Source organism: Mustelus asterias, chromosome 9, assembly GCF_964213995.1.
Source record: "Mustelus asterias chromosome 9, sMusAst1.hap1.1, whole genome shotgun sequence".
NCBI classification, from domain to species: Eukaryota; Metazoa; Chordata; class Chondrichthyes; order Carcharhiniformes; family Triakidae; genus Mustelus; species Mustelus asterias.
The window spans coordinates 8691956-8710727 of NC_135809.1; the positions used below are offsets into that span (position 1 = coordinate 8691956).

General features: G+C 47.0%; 1 pseudogene; it reads left to right on the forward strand.

The window, feature by feature from the left end:
- The first annotated feature begins 5894 nt into the window (after window positions 1-5894).
- LOC144499294 (U2 spliceosomal RNA) lies at window positions 5895-6100 on the forward strand (annotated as a pseudogene).
- The last annotated feature ends 12672 nt before the right edge of the window (window positions 6101-18772 follow it).

Sequence of the window (18772 nt, forward strand, 5' to 3'; positions counted from 1 at the left end):
GAATGTACTTTTGAGGCTGTGTAAGGCTCGGGTAAGGCCCCAATTGGAGTATTGTGAGCAGTTTTGGGCCCCGTATCTAAGGAAGGATGTGCCGGCCTTGGAAAGGGTGCAGAGGAGGTTCACAAGAATGATCCCCGGAATGAAGAGATCTTATTGAAACTTACAGGATACTGTGAGGCCTGGATAGAGTGAACATGGAGAGAATGTTTCCACTAGTAGGAAAAACTAGAACAAGTGGGCACAACCTCAGGCTAAAGGGATGATCCTTTAAAACAGAGATGAGGAGGAATTTCTTCAGCCAAAGAGTGGTGAATCATAGAAACCCTACAGTACAGAAAGAGGCCATTCGGCCCATCGAGTCTGCACCGACCACAATCCCACCCAGACCCTACCCCCCCATATTTTACTCGCTAATCCCTCTAATCTATGCATCCCAGGACACTAAGGGACAATTTTAGCATAGCCAATCAACCTAACCCGCACATCTTTGGACTGTGGGAGGAAACCGGAGCACCCGGAGGAAACCCACGCAGACACGAGGAGAATGTGCAAACTCCACACAGGCAATGGCCCAAGCCGGGAATCGAACCCAGATCCCTGGAGCTGTGAAGCAACAGTGCTAACCACTGTGCTACCGTGCCGCCATTTTTGCCGCAGAAGGCTGTGGAGGCCGGGTCATCGAATGTCTTCAAGACAGAGATAGATAGGTTCTTGATTAATAAGGGGATCAGGAGTTATGGAGAAAAGGCAGGAGAATGGGGATGAGAAAAATATCAGCCATGATTGAATGGCGGAGCAGACTCGATGGGCCGAGTGGCCTAATTCTGCTCCTATGTCTTATGGTCTTATTCACAAGAGCTCCTATTTCCACTCCATAACATTGCTGAGCGTGCCCTGCCTCAACTCATCTGTTATTAAAATCCTCATCCTCACCTTTGTAACCTCTGGAGCTGATTTTTCCAAGCACATTTCATAAACTGAAGCTTAGCCAAAACTCTGCTTCTTGTCCTATCTCACACCAAGTTTCATCCTATCACCACTCTGCTTGTTGACTTGTGTTTGTCCCCAGTAGAGCAATGGCTCCATTTTGAAATTTTCGTCCTTGTTTCCAAGTCACTCCGTGGCCTTTAACTCCCCAACTCAAACCTCCTCCAGCTCTAGAATCCTTTGAGATACCTGTGTTCCCAGGATTTGGACGTCTTGAACATCCCCAATTTTAAATGCTCCACCTTTGGTGACCATGCTTTCCGTTGCCTAGTCCCTAAGCTTTGGAATACCCTCCCTAAATGCCTCTTAAAACGTGTCACTATGACCAAGCTGCTCTAATATCTCCGTATGTGCCTCAGTGTTAAATTCTGTCTGTACTGTTGCAGTATGTGAACTTATCCACAGCACAGTTTCTGGCCACGCACTGAGACCTTGGGTTTGAGATTAGTCTGTTCTGCAGCTGCATGGTGCCTAACTTCCTTATACATTGCATTGGAGAACAAGTGCATGCTGCATTGCATGTCCAGCTCTGGACCAGCAGCTCGTGCATGGTCATCCACAATACAAGAGAATACATTATTTGATTTGATTTGATTTGATTTATTATTGTCACATGTATTAACATACAGAGAAAATATTGTTTCTTGCACGCTATACAGACAAAGCATACCATTCATAGAGAAGGAAACAAGAGAGTGCAGAATGTAGTGTTACAGTTACAGTTAGGGTGTAGAGAAAGATCAACTTAATGCAAGGTAAGTCCATTCCAAAGTCTGACAGCAGCAGGGAAGAAGCTGTTCTTGAGTCAGTTGGTACGTGATCTCAGACTTTTGTATCTTTTTCCCGATGGAGGAAGGTGGAAGAGAGGATGCGTGGGTGCGTGGGGTCCTTGATTATGCTGGCTGCTTTTTCCGAGGCAGCGAGAAGTGTAGACAGTGTCAATGGATGGGAGGCTTAGGGTATATTTCAGATTTTGGAGAAACTAAAGGAATGTTCATCAAAAATAATCTAGAAGAGATTAAATCGTACATGGAAATTATTTGGAAATTGCAATTAGTAATTTAAAATTTCACATATATTGAAAAGTTTCATTGCACAAATTTATGAATAATGGAATGGGAGTTGAATTAATATACAATGGTATGATACAATGTGTGTTTATATATGATGTGGCGATGCCGGCGTTGGGCTGGATTGGGCATCAGGTGAAGGAGCAGCGCTCTGAAGGTTCGTGATTCCAAATAAACCTGTTGGACTTTAACCTGGTGTTGTGAAACTTCTTACTACATACACACACATATATATCAGAATATCTGGAATTTAGGATCTATGATGATTGTCAGAAAAATCCATCTGGTTCACTCATGTCCTGTAGGGAAGGAAATCTGCCATCCCTACCTGGTCTGGCCCACATGTGACTCTAGAGCCACAGCAATGTGGTTGACTCTCAACTGCTCCTGGGCAACTAGGGATGGATAATAAATGCTGGCCAGCCAGCGACGCCTATGTCCCACGAATTAATAAAAAAATGTTTTTATACAGGTGAACGATAAAACTATAATATATTGTGTTGTGTCAGTGTTTGTCCTGGACAGAAGATTTTCCTTCCCTTTGAGTCACTTTGTGAAAGTGAGGGGCATGAAGCAGGAAGAAACACAGGTGCCAGGGGCAGGATTAAGGAAATAAAACTCAAAACAAATCCAAGTGAGTATATTTTTATTCTTTCACGTGATATGACCATTGCTGGTTAGACCAGCATTTATCGTCCATTCCTAATTACTACTCAAGAAGCTGATGGTGAGCTGCCATCTCAAACCACTGCATCTGTGTGGTGTAGATGCAGTTACAGAATTTTGACCCAGCGACAGTGAAGGAATGGTGATATAGTTCCAAATCAGCATGGTGTGAGGCTTGGAGGAGATCTTGCAGGTGGTGTTCCCATGTGTCTGCTGCCTTTGGCTTTCAAGGTGGTAGAGGTTTGGGAAAATGCTGTTGAACTCGGTGAGTTGCTGAAGTTCATCTAGTGGATGGTACACTCTGTGTCAGTAATTGAGGGAGTTAATGTTTAAAGTGGTGGATGGAATGCCAATCAAGCGGGGCTGCTTTGTCCTGGATGGTGTTGAGCTCCTTGAGTATTGTTGGAGCTGCACCCATCCTGGCAAGTGGAGAATATTCCAACACACTCCTGACTTGTATCTTGTGGATGGTGGGCAGGGTTTGGGGAGTCAGAATCATAGAATCCTACAGTGCAGAAGGAGGCCATTCGGCCAATAGAGTCCCATCCAGGCCTTATCCCCATAACCCCATGTATTTACCCTAGCTAGTCCCCCTGACACTAAGGGGCAATTTATCATGGCCAATCCACCTAACCCACACATCTTTGGACTGTGGGAGGAAACCGGAGCACCGGGAGGAAACCCACACAGACACGGGGAGAATGTGCAAACTCCACACAGACAGTGACCCAAACTGGGAATCGAACACGGATCCCTGGAGCTGTGAGGCGGCAGTGCTAACCACTGTGCCACCGTGAATCACTTGCTGCAGAATTCCTAGCCTTTGACCTGCTCCCTGGTCCTTTTGTGCCAGGTGTGACTCCAACCAGCGGAGAGTTTTCCCCCGATTCCCGTTGACTCCAGTCCTGCTAAGGCTCCTTGATGCCACACTTGGCCAAACACTGCCTTGAGGTCACTTTCACCTCAACTTCTTCAGGTTGTTTTGTCCATGTTTGGATCAGGGCTGTAATGAGGTCAGGAGCTGAGTGACCCTGGCGGAATGCAAACTGAGCATCATGAGAGGGTTATTGCTGATTAAGTGCTGCCTGGTAGGATCCTCAATGATGCCTTCCATTATTTTGCTGATCATGGAGAATAGAGTGATGGGATAGAAATTGGCCAGGTTGCTTTTGTCCTGCTTTTGTTGATCTCTCATTCTTTCATAGCATCAGCAATGCGTTAACACCTTTCCTATACACATTGCCATGCACAAGAAACCTGGCTGAATGCTGGGTGTGTTCTCCAACAAGCTAGCAGCACTCAAAGGGCTGCTTTGAAAGCTTTAAAGGATCTTTCTTGAACACATTCTTGGTCCTTTAATGACACTGAATGGAGAGGAGCGTAGTATCAGGCGTGCCACTGACCAGAAATAGGGTGCAGGAAGGATTTGGGGCAAAGAATGTCTAATGATTTTCTGCCTGAGGTCACTTACATAATAAACTAATCTGAGTTAGATACGGAATTAATATTTGAACAGAAAATTGAATGTCGCATTCTCTCATTGCACACGATGAGTCATCACCAAGTTTATTCCGGTAGGGTGGAGCGAGAGGCTGAGGAATCTTTGTACCAGGGACAACCAGATAGAAATTAGTTCCGAATGTAAAGGTATATATGCTGTCCTTGTATTTATAGTTTTATAGCAAAACAGGGGGGAGTTTTCCGGCCGTGCTTGCCTGAAAACCGGAAAATCCCGCCCGAGGTCAATGGACCTTTGCCGCCCACTATGATTCCCATGGCGGGCGGGACGGGAAAATTCACCCCCAAGGTCATCTTGTTAGAGCAGAGAATTTTTCCGCAGTGCAGGCTGGTGACTTGGAAAACACAAATGATGGAGATAAAGTCAGCTTTGCTGGGATATTGCCATCTCAGCTTGGCAAGTTCTCATTATAGGTGTGGATATAGGAATTAATACCTAGGAAACATTAACGCCAGTGTGTAATGAATGTAAATGGCAGTAAGGTTCGTAAGCAGGGAGTACATGCTGGTGTGAGAGTTCTAATAATTACTGGCCAGTCTCCCGTACGCAAGCTAATTTGGAGGCTGAAGCTACTTGATGCCTGTTTCCCATTGCTGTCCCTCTCCGCAACTCTACCCTAAATTCCTTCTCCTCTTCCTGCTTCACTACTTGAGTTGTAAATTGTTGAGTGTTATCGCATTGTGTGTTGGGGCAAGAGTTCACTAAAAGCCCTGATGATGTATTTGAGGTCAGGGGATTACAGGGCAGCTGCCATCAATAGCTGCTTTACCAGTGTGGTCCTTTCCCCACCCACTTGTAGACTTCTATCAGGTCACCCCTCAACCTCTGTCGTTGCAATGAGAACAAACCGAGTTTCTCCAACCTCTCCTCACAGCTAATGCCCTCCATGCCAGGCAACATCCTGGGAAGTCCTGACAGCAGTGACCAATGTGTAGTCCTTGTGAAGCTAAAGTCAGACTGAGGGTACTCTCTATATAACGTGGCACTCACACTAACGAATGGACCCATCTAGCAGCCAAACCAAAAAAGCAAATACCTCTGCAGGTCATCAATAACAGACCATGTACATCACCAGAAGCTTCTCAGCCTTTTGGCTAAGAACAAGTGCAGACCAAGCACAGGATGGGTGCAGTGCCTCATCTTGTCAGCTTGGATCTTGTTTGTCTCCCTTGGGGGGACCATGAATTGGATGCAATTGGATTTTGAATTTGGTTTTTGGAGCAAGCAGGGAATGGATTTGGATTTGCCCGCTCCACTCTGAGCATTGGCTTTGTAACTTTAAGGATGGAGTAAAAGAAATAAGATCATCAGAGGCTGCATTTTACAGCCCCTGCCTACCTTGTTTTAGTGGGGGGGGGGGGGGGGGGGGTGGGGAGTGGCGGTGGGGGGCGAGGTGGGGGGGTGGTAATGAGGGGAGGCTGGCAATTTTACAGTGTGCACCTCCATTCACAACTCCTTCAATAATGCACCAGCCTAATGCAGGGGGAATTCAATATCTGAGTTCACATGGGCAGATAACATTCGTGGCAGAGTGATGCTTCACGGCGCCAGGGACCCGGGTTCAATTCCGGCCTCGGATAACTGTCTGTGCGGAGTTTGCACATTGTCCAGAAGGGCAGTGGTATTTGTCGCGGTTCGTCCCGAATGGATCAATCGCTTCTCGGCCTTTTGGCTAAGATCAAGTGTAGTATGGTCGGCAGCCCATGGTTGGCCGCACTTGGTTGAGGTCATTAGGTTACACTGAAGCTTCATATGTTTCATATGAAGCAATTTTTTAAAGCGGCATCTCGGCCTTTTGGCTAAGATGCAAATGAGCCCAAGTCTTGGAGGAGGAACCTCCCCCTTCTCCAATCAGCTTGGCTCATGTAGATCGGGCCCAGGATATAAGACCCATGTTTGCATGGGTCTCCTCCGGGTGCTCCAGTTTCCTCCCACACTCCAATGATGTGCGGGTTAGTTTCATTGGCCATGCTCAATTGCGCCTTAGTGTCGGGGGGGACTAGTAGGGTAAATAAGTGGGGGGATGTGAGGATAGGGCCTGGGTGGGATTGTTGTCGATGCAGGTTCGATTGGCTGAATGGCCTCCTTCTGCACTGTAAGGATTCTATGGTTCTGTGATATAATTGCCAGGATTGGCCATATCCAACATGAAAACACTTCCCCTGACCATCAATGGCAGGATTATCCAGTCCTGCCAAAAGGCAATGGACTTGTGGCTGGCCCACAGTGGATCCCGCCATGAATAACAACCAGTGTTACGAAGACCCCACCATCAGCACCCTGGTGGTCACCATCAACCTAAAGCTTAGCTGTATCAGCCACAGGAACAGCATGGATTGTCCAGCGCCCCATGTTCTTCTTCAGAATAGCAATGGGGATCATTTCCCTCCACCTGTGAGGGGAGACAATGCCTCAGATTAAGGTTTTATCTGAAAGGTGGCATCTCCAACAGTGCTGCATTCTCTTAATACTATATTGGAGTATCTGTCATTTCCGCTGTCTCAGCAAAGCAGCCAGCATAATTAAGGACCTCACACACCCCGGACATTCTCTCTTCCACTTTCTTCCGTCGGGAGAAAGATACAAAAGTCTGAGATCACGTACCAACCGACTCAAGAACAGCTTCTTTCCTGCTGCAAACAGACTTTTGAATGGACTTACCTTGCATTAAGTTGATCTTTCTCTACATCCTAGCTATGACTGTAACACTACATTCTGCACTCTCTTGCTTCCTTCTCTATGAATGGTATGTTTTGTCTGCAAAGCGTGCAAGAAACAATACTTTTCACTGTATGTTAATTCATGTGACAATAATAAATCAAATCAAATCAAAATCTGCCTAGATTATGCGGTGAGGTCTCTGAAATGGGGCTTGAACTCCCAACCTTTGCACTGACAGCGAGAATGGTCCTGACCATGCCCTGGATGGCACCTACTCAGCGGGGCATCAGATTCAGGACCACCAGAAATGAGAAAATCCTCACTTGCGGTGACAGGTCTACACTTCCAGGTCCCATCAGAGGGACAAGTTGGCTCATCAATGAACAGAAATGCCCCGGATTATTGGACCTGACTGGCTGGGGTAATGCTGAGTTGATATAACAGCAGTTTTTGTTGTTTTCCATTCACAGAACTGCTGGAGAGGAAATATTGAGGGACTACGGGGTGGGGGGTGGTGGGCCGTGCAACCCTTGGTACTTAGTCAATCCAGTGAGGGTCCAGATCCTCCTTGAAGAGGGTTTTATAGAACCCCTACAGTACAGAAGGAGGCCATTCGGCCCATCGCGTCTGTACGGACCACAATCCCACCAGGCCCTATTCCGGTAACCCTCATTTACCCTGCTAATCCCCCTGACACTAGGGACAATTTAGCATGGCCAATCAATCTAACTCACACTTCTTTGGAGTGTGGGAGGAAACCGGAGCACCCAGAGGAAACCCACGCAGACACAGGTAGAATGTGCAAACTCCACACAGACAGTGACCCGAGGCTGGAATTGAACCCGGGTCCCTGGGGCTGTGAGGCAGCAGTGCTAACCACTGCGCCACCATGCCACCCAGTTCCTCATCAGCAATATATGTCAGTTTTGCAACTAAACTTTTATGATGCATCTGTAAAACTTGGTGAGAACTAGGAGGATGTGTGGACACCTCTGGTCTGTACGAATGCTGCTCTGTTCTGTCTACAGGCTGCGTGGGATTATACATCATGTGGAGATGCCGGCGTTGGACTGGGGTAAACACAGTAAGGAGTCTAACAACACCAGGTTAAAGTCCAACAGGTTTATTTGGTAGCAAACGCCTCTAGCTTTCGGAGCACTGCTCCTTCGTCAGGTGAGTGGGAGATCTGCTCATAAACAGCAAACAGGACATATAAAGACACAAACTCAATTTACAGAATAATGAATAATGATTGGAATGCGAGTCTTTACAGCTAATCAAGTCTTAAAGGTACAGACAATGTGAGTGGAGAGAGCATTAGCACAGGTTAAAGAGATGTGTATTGTCTCTAGACAGGACAGCCAGTGAGATTTTGCAAGTCCAGGCAAGTTGTTGGGGTTACAGATAGTGTGACATGAACCCAAGATCCCGGTTGAGGCCGTCCTCATGTGTGCGGAACCTGGCTATCAGTCTCTGCTCAGGGACTCTGCGCTGTCGTGTGTCGTGAAGGCCGCCTTGGAGAATGCTTACCCGAATATCAGAGGCTGAATGCCCATGACCGCTGAAGTGCTCCCCAACAGGAAGAGAACAGTCTTGCCTGGTGATTGTCGAGCGGTGTTTATTCATCCGTTGTCGTAGCGTCTGCATGGTCTCCCCAATGTACCATGCCTCGGAACATCCTTTCCTGCAGCATATCAGGTACACAATGATGAATGAACACCGCTCGAACCTGGACCTGCAGAATCTCACTGGCTGTCCTGTCTGGAGACAATACACATTTCTTTAACCTAATGCTCTCTCCACTCACATTGTCTGTATTTTTAAGACTTGATTAGCTGTAAAGATTCGCATTCTAATCAGTATTCTGTAACTTGAGTTTGTGTCTCTGTGCCTTGTTTGAGAGCAGATATCCACTCCACCTGACGAAGGAGCAGCGCTCCGAAAGCTAATGGCATTTGCTACCAAATAAACCTGTTGGACTTTAACCTGGTGCTGTTAAAACTCTTGCTGTGAAATCTTAACTACAGAACTTTTCTACTGACATCTTTGGATAATAGAAAGATGAACCTTTTCTAACTGGGGACCTCTTTCATTTGCAGCAGCTGTGAACAACTTAGACACTCACTGCAGCAACCTTGCATACACAGTGCCATTAACATAGAGTCAAACCTCACAGCATAACAGCAGATCTTCAGATTTATAGAACCGTAGAATACTGAAGAGGACCATTCAGGCCATCAACATATTCTGCCTCGATGAAAGAATTATTAAACTGGTCCCGCTTTCCCCACAGCTTTCAATGTTTTAATTCTCGGGTACTTACTCGATTTCCGTCTGGAAGTTATTATTGAATCTGCTTCCACCAGCTTTTGTGATCATGCATTTCAGATCTTAACAGCTCACGTTGTTCAGAATAATTCTCATCTGCCCATCTGGAGCTTGTGCCAATTACTTTCGACCTGTTCCCCCCTGGGTGCCGACCCCCCTGCCAGTGTAAATAATTTCTCCTGATCTAAATCCTCCTAAGCGTTATCAGACAAAATGTTGATACCAAGCCACATACGACATCTGGTGATTAAATGTACGGCAGACGATTCAGCTCCTGTTTGGCAAGCCCTCCCAGAACAGTGAAACATTGGGAAATTACCCCCAAGAAATGCCAGAGACAAGTTATTCACCCTGGGAGATGTGCCAGGAATCAGCCCACAGTTGGGATGACGTTGTAGTGTTACTGCTGCTCCTATTTTGGATGCCCGTATAGGCAAGGGAATCAAAGGTTGTCGGGGGTAGATGGGAATGTGGAATCTGAAATCCAAATGGATCAGCCATGATCTTATCAAATGACGGAGCGGTCTTGAGGGGCTGAATGGTCTACTTCATCTGTCCATTGCTCCCATTGGACATAATCTTCCTGCCTTTGGAATTCTTCTGCCATCAAAGCCAAATGCAGCACCCGACCCCGATGGTGGCGGTTACGTGAACGCTGTCAAGATCTTCCCGAAGGTGACCAATTAAGAAACTGCTCTTGGGCGCCGTCCAATGAAAGCATGGCGGGCAAACCCAGGGAACCAATGGAAGGGCTCGCAGCAACACCTGGCCAGCAGCCCCACTGGGGAGATGAGCACTGCTGAAGCAGGCAGAAGAACATGTGGGGGCATCAAGACTTTTATGTGCCGGGATTTTACCGCCTCACCCGCCCAAGGCCTGTGGTTCCCGCCCGAGGCCAACAGAGAATGCCGTTCTATGAGCCTCGCCCACCCTGATTCTGGTGTGGGCAAGGCGGTAAACTTCGGGCAATAATGTTTAAAAGAAAAATCGGTGTGGCCAGAACTGCCAGACCATCAGTGTGGAGGACCTATCCCATCATCTCCCCACCCCCACCACCACCCTCCCCCCAACCCCAGAAAACCTAGGGTCAGGGTTATGGCCCTCAGGCTTCAGCTCATCCATGTTTGGTATGGCTCCTGCCATACCAAACTTAGGTTGGGGACCAGCCATGATCTTGTTGAATGGCGGGGCAGGCTCGAAGGGCCAGATGGCCTACTCCTGCTCCTATTTCTTATGTTCTTATGTTCTTATGTTTAGTTCCTCTCTCTGCCGCACTAACAATAGGCAGAATAATAATCTGGATTATTTGAAGAAATGACTATTTGATTTGATTTGATTTGATTTATTATTGTCACATGTATTAGTATACAGTGAAAAGTATTGTTTCTTGCACGCCATATAGACAAAGCATACCATTCATAGAGAAGGAAACGAGAGTGCAGAATGTAGTGTTATAGTCATAGCTAGGGTGTAGAGAAAGATCAACTTAATGCAAGGTAGGTTCATTCAAACGTTCATTCAAAAGCAGCAGGGAAGAAGCTTTTCCTGAGTCGGTTGGTACGTTACCTCAGACTTTTGTATCTTTTTCCCAATGGAAGAAGGTGGAAGAGAGAATGTCCGGGGCGCGTGGAGTCCTTAATTATGCTGGCTGCTTTGCCGAGGCAGCAGGAAGTGTAGACAGTGTCAATGGATGGGAGGCTGGTTTGCGTGATGGATTGGGCTACATTCACGACCCTTTGTAGTTCTTTGTGGTCTTGGGCAGAGCAGGAGCCATACCAAGCTGTGATACAACCAGAAAGAATGCTTTCTATGGTACATCTGTAAAACCTGGTGAGAACTAGGAGGATGTGTGGACACCTCTGGTCTGTACGAATGCTGCTCTGTTCTGTCTACAGACTGCGTGGGATTATACATCACATCCTCCTGGATAGTGAGAACCATAGAATCCCTACAGTACCGAAAGAGGCCATTCAGCCAATCATGTCTGAATCAACTCTCCATAAGAGCATCCTACCCAGGCACCCCCCCATCCCCATATCCCTGTGCTTTCACCACGTCTAATCTCCTTAATATACCCATCTTTGGACACTAAGGGGCAATTTAGCATGGCCAATCCACCTAACCCGCACACCTTTAGAGTGTGAGAGGAAACCGGAGCACCCGGAGGAAACCCACACAGACATGGGGAAAATGTACAAACTCCACACAGACAGTCATCCGAGGCCAGAATTGAACCCAGGTCCCTGGTGCTATGAGGCAGCAGTGCTAACCACTGTGCCACTGGGCCAAGACAGCAGTTTCACACTCCCCTCTTAAAGATCTATCAAAACACTTCGGGGGAGGTGGAATTGAAGGAGGCCTCACTGGTACCCAACCTAAGACTGGGAGACTGTCTCCAGGAACCTGCTGGGCTTCTGCCTCAACAACAGGCCTGTCCACCACTGGTGAGGTCCTGGTGGCATCACCAATTTGCCCCCAAATGGGCACTTAATTACTTATAATTAGCTACCTGCTGTTGCCAGGCTGTTAGTTGATGCAGTAAGAGTTTTAACAACACCAGGTTAAAGTCCAACAGGTTTATTTGGTAGCAAATGCCATTAGCTTTCGGAGCGCTGCTCCTTCGTCAGATGGAGTGGAAATCTGCTCTCAAACAGGGCACAGAGACACAAAATCAAGTTACAGAATACTGATTAGAATGCGAATCTCTGCAGCCAACCAGGTCTTAAAGATACAGACAATTCTGTGCCCTGTTTGAGAGCAGATTTCCACTCCATCTGACGAAGGAGCAGTGCTCCGAAAGCTAATGGCATTTGCTACCAAATAAACCTGTTGGACTTTAACCTGGTGTTGTTAAAACTCTTACTATATTTACCCCAGTCCAACGCCGGCATCTCCACATCATGTTAGTTGATGCACAGAGATGGGAAAGTATCAGGAAGAAGATCCAACATGCTAATTCCCAAATTTTCTCCCAATCCCATCTCCACAGGGATGGGACCGTTCTGTCCTTTATTTCTAATCAAGATCAGATTTACCTCAGTCGGACGTAACCTGGATCAATTCCACATCTCACCCTGCATGGAAATCTCTTGCGCAACTTCCGAATCAAAAATAAAACCTTGGCACGCTTTTCACTGTCTGGTGATCACCGGTTAGTGGAAACATTTTCCTGTGAAACAGATAAAGGCAAAATACTGCGGATGCTGGAATCTGAAACAAAAATAGAAAATGCTGGAGAAACTCAGCAGTTCTGACAGCATCTGTGGAGAGAGAATAGAGACAACGTTTCCAGTCTGGATAACCCTTCGCCAGAGCTGAAGGCAGTGAAAATACAAACGATTTATACTGTGAGGGTGATTGGGGGGAGGGGGGGGGTGCTGTAATTTTACAAAGGCGATGATAAAGGCTGAGAAAGGTGCTAAAGGCGTCCAATTAAATGATCGGAATGTGTGAATGGCAGAACAAAAGTACAGATTGTTAGAGGACTACCTGAGGAATGTGACATTTGTCCCTGGGTGGGGGTGGGGAGGGGGGTTGGATAGAAGATGGAGAGCGAGATTTCAGAAAAATAAAAATAAGAATAAAAAGTGATAAAAATGGATGAATGAGATGAAATGAAATGGAATAAAATAAATGGAAATGGGGTGAAGATGGAGGAGAGAATTCAGGCTCTGAAGTTGCTGAACTCAATGTTCAGTCCGAAAAGCTGTAAAGAGCCCAATCGGAAGACGAGGTGCTGCTCCCCCAGTTTGGGCTGGGCTTCACTGGAACATTGCAAAAGGCCAAGGACAGACATATGGACAGGAGAGCAGGGTGGTGTGTTGAAGTGGCAAGCGACAGGAAGGTCTGGATCCTGCTTGCGGACGGACCAAAAGTGTTTTGCAAAGCGGTCGCCCAGTCTGCGTTTGGTCTTTCTGATGTAGAGTAGACCACATTGGGAGCAGCGAATATATGTTTCCAGGTTCAGATGAGAGCATGAGGTGGCACCGAAATAGTCATCGATGTACCGATGGCAGAGTTGTGGGAGGGGGCCGGAGAAGAACTGGAACAGGGAATGCTCCACATAGCCCATAAAGAGAGAGAGACAAAACTGGGACCCATGCGGTTGCCCATAGCCACACCTTTCATTTGGAGGAAGTGAGACGAGTTAAAGGAGAAATTATTGAGTGAGTGAACCAGTTCAGCCAGACGGAGGAGAGAGGATGGGGATTGTTCAGGCCTCTGTTCGAGGGAGAATAGTCCGGGCTGAACAGTGAGTTCAACAACTTCAGAGCATGAATTCTCCCTCCACCTTCACCCCATTTCCATTTATTTTATTCCATTTTACTAATAGCAGCACAGGAAATAGGAGCAGGAGGAGACCATTTAGCCCCTTGAAGCCACTCCACCATTTAACAAGATCATGGCTGATCTCTTACCTCAGCGCCATCTCCTTGCAATATCTCCGTATCCCTTAATGTCATTGGTATTTGGAAATCTATCAATACCTGCTCTGAGCATCCTGAACCTCTACAGCCTCCAGGGGGCGAGAGAATTCCAAAGGTTGACCACCCTCTGGGTGGAATTTTCCTGTCCCAGAGGAATGGCAGTGGGCGGGGCACAGACCATGCAAAGGTCCACTGGCCTTGGGCAGCATTTTCAGACCTTGGGGCAAGTGCCGGAAAAGCCCGCCCTCTGAGTGAAGAAATTCCTCCTCATCTCAGTCCCATATGGCCTGCCTCTTATTCTGAGATTGTGTCCCTTGGGTCTAGACATCCCACCCCTCCCCCGCCCCCCCCAACTCCCTGTCCTGAATCAAGGGGAAAGATGGAATCATCCTTCTTGCATCTGCTCTGTAAGTCCTGTGAAGAATTTTATGTACTTCAATTAGATCATCCCTCATTCATTGAAACTTAAACTCAGTCTCCTCGATCATTCCCCATAGAATAGTCCCGCCATTCGTGGAATCATAAGACCTTTAGACATAGGAGCAGAATTAGGCCACTCGGCCCATCGAGTCTGCTCCGCCATTCAACCATGGCTGATATCTTTCTCATCCCCATTCTCCTGTCTTTTCCCCATAACCCCTGATCCCCTTATTAATCAACAACCTATCTGACTCTATCTTAAAGACACTCAATGACCCGGCCTCCACAGCCTTCTGCGGCAAAGAGTTCCACAGATTCACCACTCTCTGGCTGAAGAAATTCCTCCTCATCTCTGTTTTAAAGGATTGTCCCTTTAGCCTGAGGTTGCGCCCTCTGGTTCTAGCTTTTCCTGCTAGTGGAAGCATCCTCTCCGCGTCCACTCTATCCAGGTCGCAGTCTGGTGAACCTTTTCTGCATTCCCTCTATGGTGGGTGTATCCTTCCTGAGGTTAGGAGACCAAAATAGCATAAATATCAAGGAGCATCAAGGTGGAATTTCACATCAATTGGAGTGATTTCAAAAGATTCTCATCTGCGAGGACTTCAGCTACACAAGCGGTAGATGAGTGGGATTCGCTGTAACTCCTGAATTTCCGTCTTTAACTCTGCATTGTCAAATGCTAGACAGTGCTGCCCATGATAGCGAACGCGAACAACTTTACTATCATTACAACTGCAAAATCCAGCCCAGTGAGTGCTTTTGACACATTTTCTTCAGGAGCTCCTGGGAAAAGACTATTTTCTGTCACACGGCTCACGTGTGCAGAGTGTCAGTTAGCTTTCAGAGTGCAGCATGATATTTAATTTGTGAGCAAATATTTATGTCTGAAGTGACAACAGATCAAACAATAGCATTTTCCATATGCTCTCTGAAATGTGACCCTGGCGAGATAAAGATGGCCAGACAGGTACATAAAGAAGCTTTACAACAGGTGTTGTCTGCTTTCTGCCACTTACTCCATTTCGCTGCCTTCCTGCTGGCAATTTCTGTGGGAGCTGCTTTCTTCCCAGATACCTGATTCCATCTGAACCACAAGTAAGGATAGGTAGCGACACCGCCTCCACGATTATCCTCAACACCGGTGTCCCGCAAGGCTGTGGCCTCAGCCCCTTACTATTCTCCTTACGCACTTAACACTGTGTAGCAAAGCTCCCCTCCATGTTTGCTGATGACACCACCGTAGTGGGTCGGATCACAAACAATGATCAGACGGAACAAAGAACAAAGAACAAAGAACAGTACAGCACAGGAAACAGGCCCTTCGGCCCTCCAAGCCTGTGCCGTTCCTTGGTCCAACTAGACCAATCGTTTGTATCCCTCCATTCCCAGGCTGCTCATGTGACTATCCAGGTAAGTCTTAAACGATGTCAGCGTGCCTGCCTCCACCACCCTACTTGGCAGCGCATTCCAGGCCCCCACCACCCTCTGTGTAAAAAACGTCCCTCTGATGTCTGAGTTATACTTCGCCCCTCTCAGCTTGAGCCCGTGACCCCTCGTGATCGTCACCTCCGACCTGGGAAAAAGCTTCCCACTGTTCAACCTATCTATACCCTTCATAATCTTGTATACCTCGATTAGATCTCGCCTCATTCTCCGTCTTTCCAAGGAGAACAACCCCAGTCTACCCAATCTCTCCTCATAGCTAAGACCCTCCATACCAGGCAACATCCTGGTAAACCTTCTCTGCACTCTCTCTAACGCCTCCACGTCCTTCTGGTAGTGCGGCGACCAGAACTGGACGCAGTACTCCAAATGTGGCCTAACCAGCGTTCTATACAGCTGCATCATCAGACTCCAGCTTTTATACTCTATACCCCGTCCTATAAAGGCAAGCATACCATATGCCTTCTTCACCACCTTCTCCACCTGTGTTGCCACCTTCAAGGATTTGTGGACTTGCACACCTAGGTCCCTCTGTGTTTCTATACTCCTGATGACTCTGCCATTTATTGTATAACTCCTCCCTACATTATTTCTTCCAAAATGCATCACTTCGCATTTATCCGGATTAAACTCCATCTGCCACCTCTTCGCCCAATTTTCCAGCCTATCTATATCCTGCTGTATTGCCCGACAATGCTCGTCGCTATCCGCAATTCCAGCCATCTTCGTGTCATCCGCAAACTTGCTGATTACACCAGTTACACCTTCTTCCAAATCATTTATATATATCACAAATAGCAGAGGTCCCAGTACAGAGCCCTGCGGAACACCACTGGTCACAGACCTCCAGCCGGAAAAAGACCCTTCGACCACTACCCTCTGTCTCCTAACGCTAACGGAGTACAGGAATGAGATAGAGAATCTGGTGAACTGGTGCGATGACAATAATCTCTCCCTCAATGTCAGTAAAACAAAGGAGATAGTCATCGACTTCAGGAAACATAGTGGAGAACATGCCCGTCTACATCAATGCGATGAAGTAGAAATGGTTGAGATATTCAAGTTTCTAGGGTCCAGATCACCAACAACCTGTTCTGATCCCTCCACGTCAATGCTATAGTTAAGAAAGCCCACCAAAGCCTCGACTTTCTCAGGAGGCCTGAGGAAACTCGGCATGTCCGCTACAACTCTCATCAACTTTTACAGATGCACCGTAGAAAGCATCCTTTCCAGATGTATCACAGCTTGGTATGGCTCCTGCTCTGACCAAGACCGCAAGAAACTACAAAGGGTTGTGAACGCAGCTCAGTCCATCATGCAAACCAGCCTCCCATCTATTGATTCCGTCTACACTTCCCAGTCCCTCGGAAAAGCAGCCTGCGCCACCAAGAACCCCATGCATCCTGGACATTCTCTCTTCCACCTTCTTCCGTCGGGAAAAAGATACAAAAGTCTGGGATCACGTTTCAACCGACTCAAGAACAGCTTCTTCCCCGCTGCTGTTAGACTTTTGAATGGACCTACCTTATATTAAGTTGATCTTTCTCTACACCCTAGCTATTACTGAAACACTACACTCTGCACTCTGCACTCTCTCCTTTCCTTCTCCCCATGTACTCTATGAACAGTATGCAAAAGGGCCTGTTTGTGCTGTAGCGCACAAGAAACAATACTTTTCACTGTATATCAATACATGTGACAGTAATAAATCAAATCAAGTCAAGTGCCTATGCTTTTCAGTGTGGGCCCCTGGTTGTTAAGCAACAGTGTAGTGCTTCTTTAACTCTTGTTTGTTTTCACATTGTAAACTCTTTAATTACAATGCAGGCACAGTTTGAAATAACCAAAAAGGTGGCATGCCTTATGAGGATAGGTTGAGAGAGCTAGGTCTTTTCTCCTTGGAGAGACAAAGGATGAGAGGTGACCTGATAGAGGTGTATAAGTTGTTGAGGGGTATTGATAGAGTGGATTCTCAGAGGCTTTTACCCAGGGCTGAAATGGTTGCCACAAGAGGTCACAGGTTTAGGGTGCTGGGGAGTAGGTACAGAGGAGATGCTAGGGGTAAGTTTTTCACTCAGAGGGTGGTGGGTGCGTGGAATCGGCTGCCGGTAGTGGTGGTGGAGGCGGATTCGATAGGGTTTTTTAAGAGACTTTTGGATAAGTTCATGGAAGTTAGTAAGATAGAGGGTTATAGGTAAGCCTAGTAGGTAGGGACATGTTCGGCGCAACTTGTGGGCTGAAGGTCCTGTTTGTGCTGTAGCTTTTCTATGTTCTATGTTCTATGTTCTAAAACACACTGACATGCAGGCACCTTTGTTTAACATGAAACTAACTAAAGTTTTAACCCTTTCTTACACAGAAACACAAACTTAAACTTACTTTAAGCTTTACCTTATTTCTAGTACCCACAAATATAGATTACTTAAACCTATCTCTGTTTCCTGTTTCCAATTTACGCACAGCAAGCTCTCTCAAACAGCAGTGTGGTCAGGCACAGTGAAGACATGCCTTATAAATGTCGCCCACATGAAGTCAAAGGAAATACCAATTGGGAGAGATTGAGATCTGGCTGCTCACTCACTCTACCCACCCTCTACTTTGGTACAAAGTGAACCGCATGCCTCTAGATGATGTTGCCAAGGGCAACAGGTAGATAAGAAACAGGAAGAGCTGTGGATCAATCCTTATGAGAGCTTCAGGGTTGAGTATCGGGGCAGGATTTTTAAAATTATATTCATTCCTGAATGTGGGGCATTGCTGGCTAGGCCCCCATTTATTGCCCATCCCTCATTGCCCTGGAGAAGGTAATGGTGTCCACCTCCTTGAACCACTGAAGACCATGTGGTGTAGGTAAACCCACAGCGCAGTTACGGGATGATTATACTCCGATGACAGTCAAGGAACGGTGGTTTAATTCCAAGTCAGGGTGGTGTGGGACTAGGAGGGGAACTTGCAAGTGGCGGTTTCCTCATGTGTCAGCTGGTCCTGCTAGATAGTGGAGGTCATGGAGTTTGGAAGGTGCTGTCAAAGGAACCTTGGCGAGTCACTGCAGTGCATCTTGTAGATGGCACGCACTGCTGTCACTGAGTGCTTTATAAGTGATGCTCCAGGTACAACTGCATAGGAAAAGAGTGGAACCACATCAGGGAGTGACACTGTACATGAGGAGAGGCATTGGAACAGGATGGTCAACAGGTTAAAGGCCAGGTTGAGAGGAGTGGGGAGGGAATTTGTACTCACGTTCAGAGAAT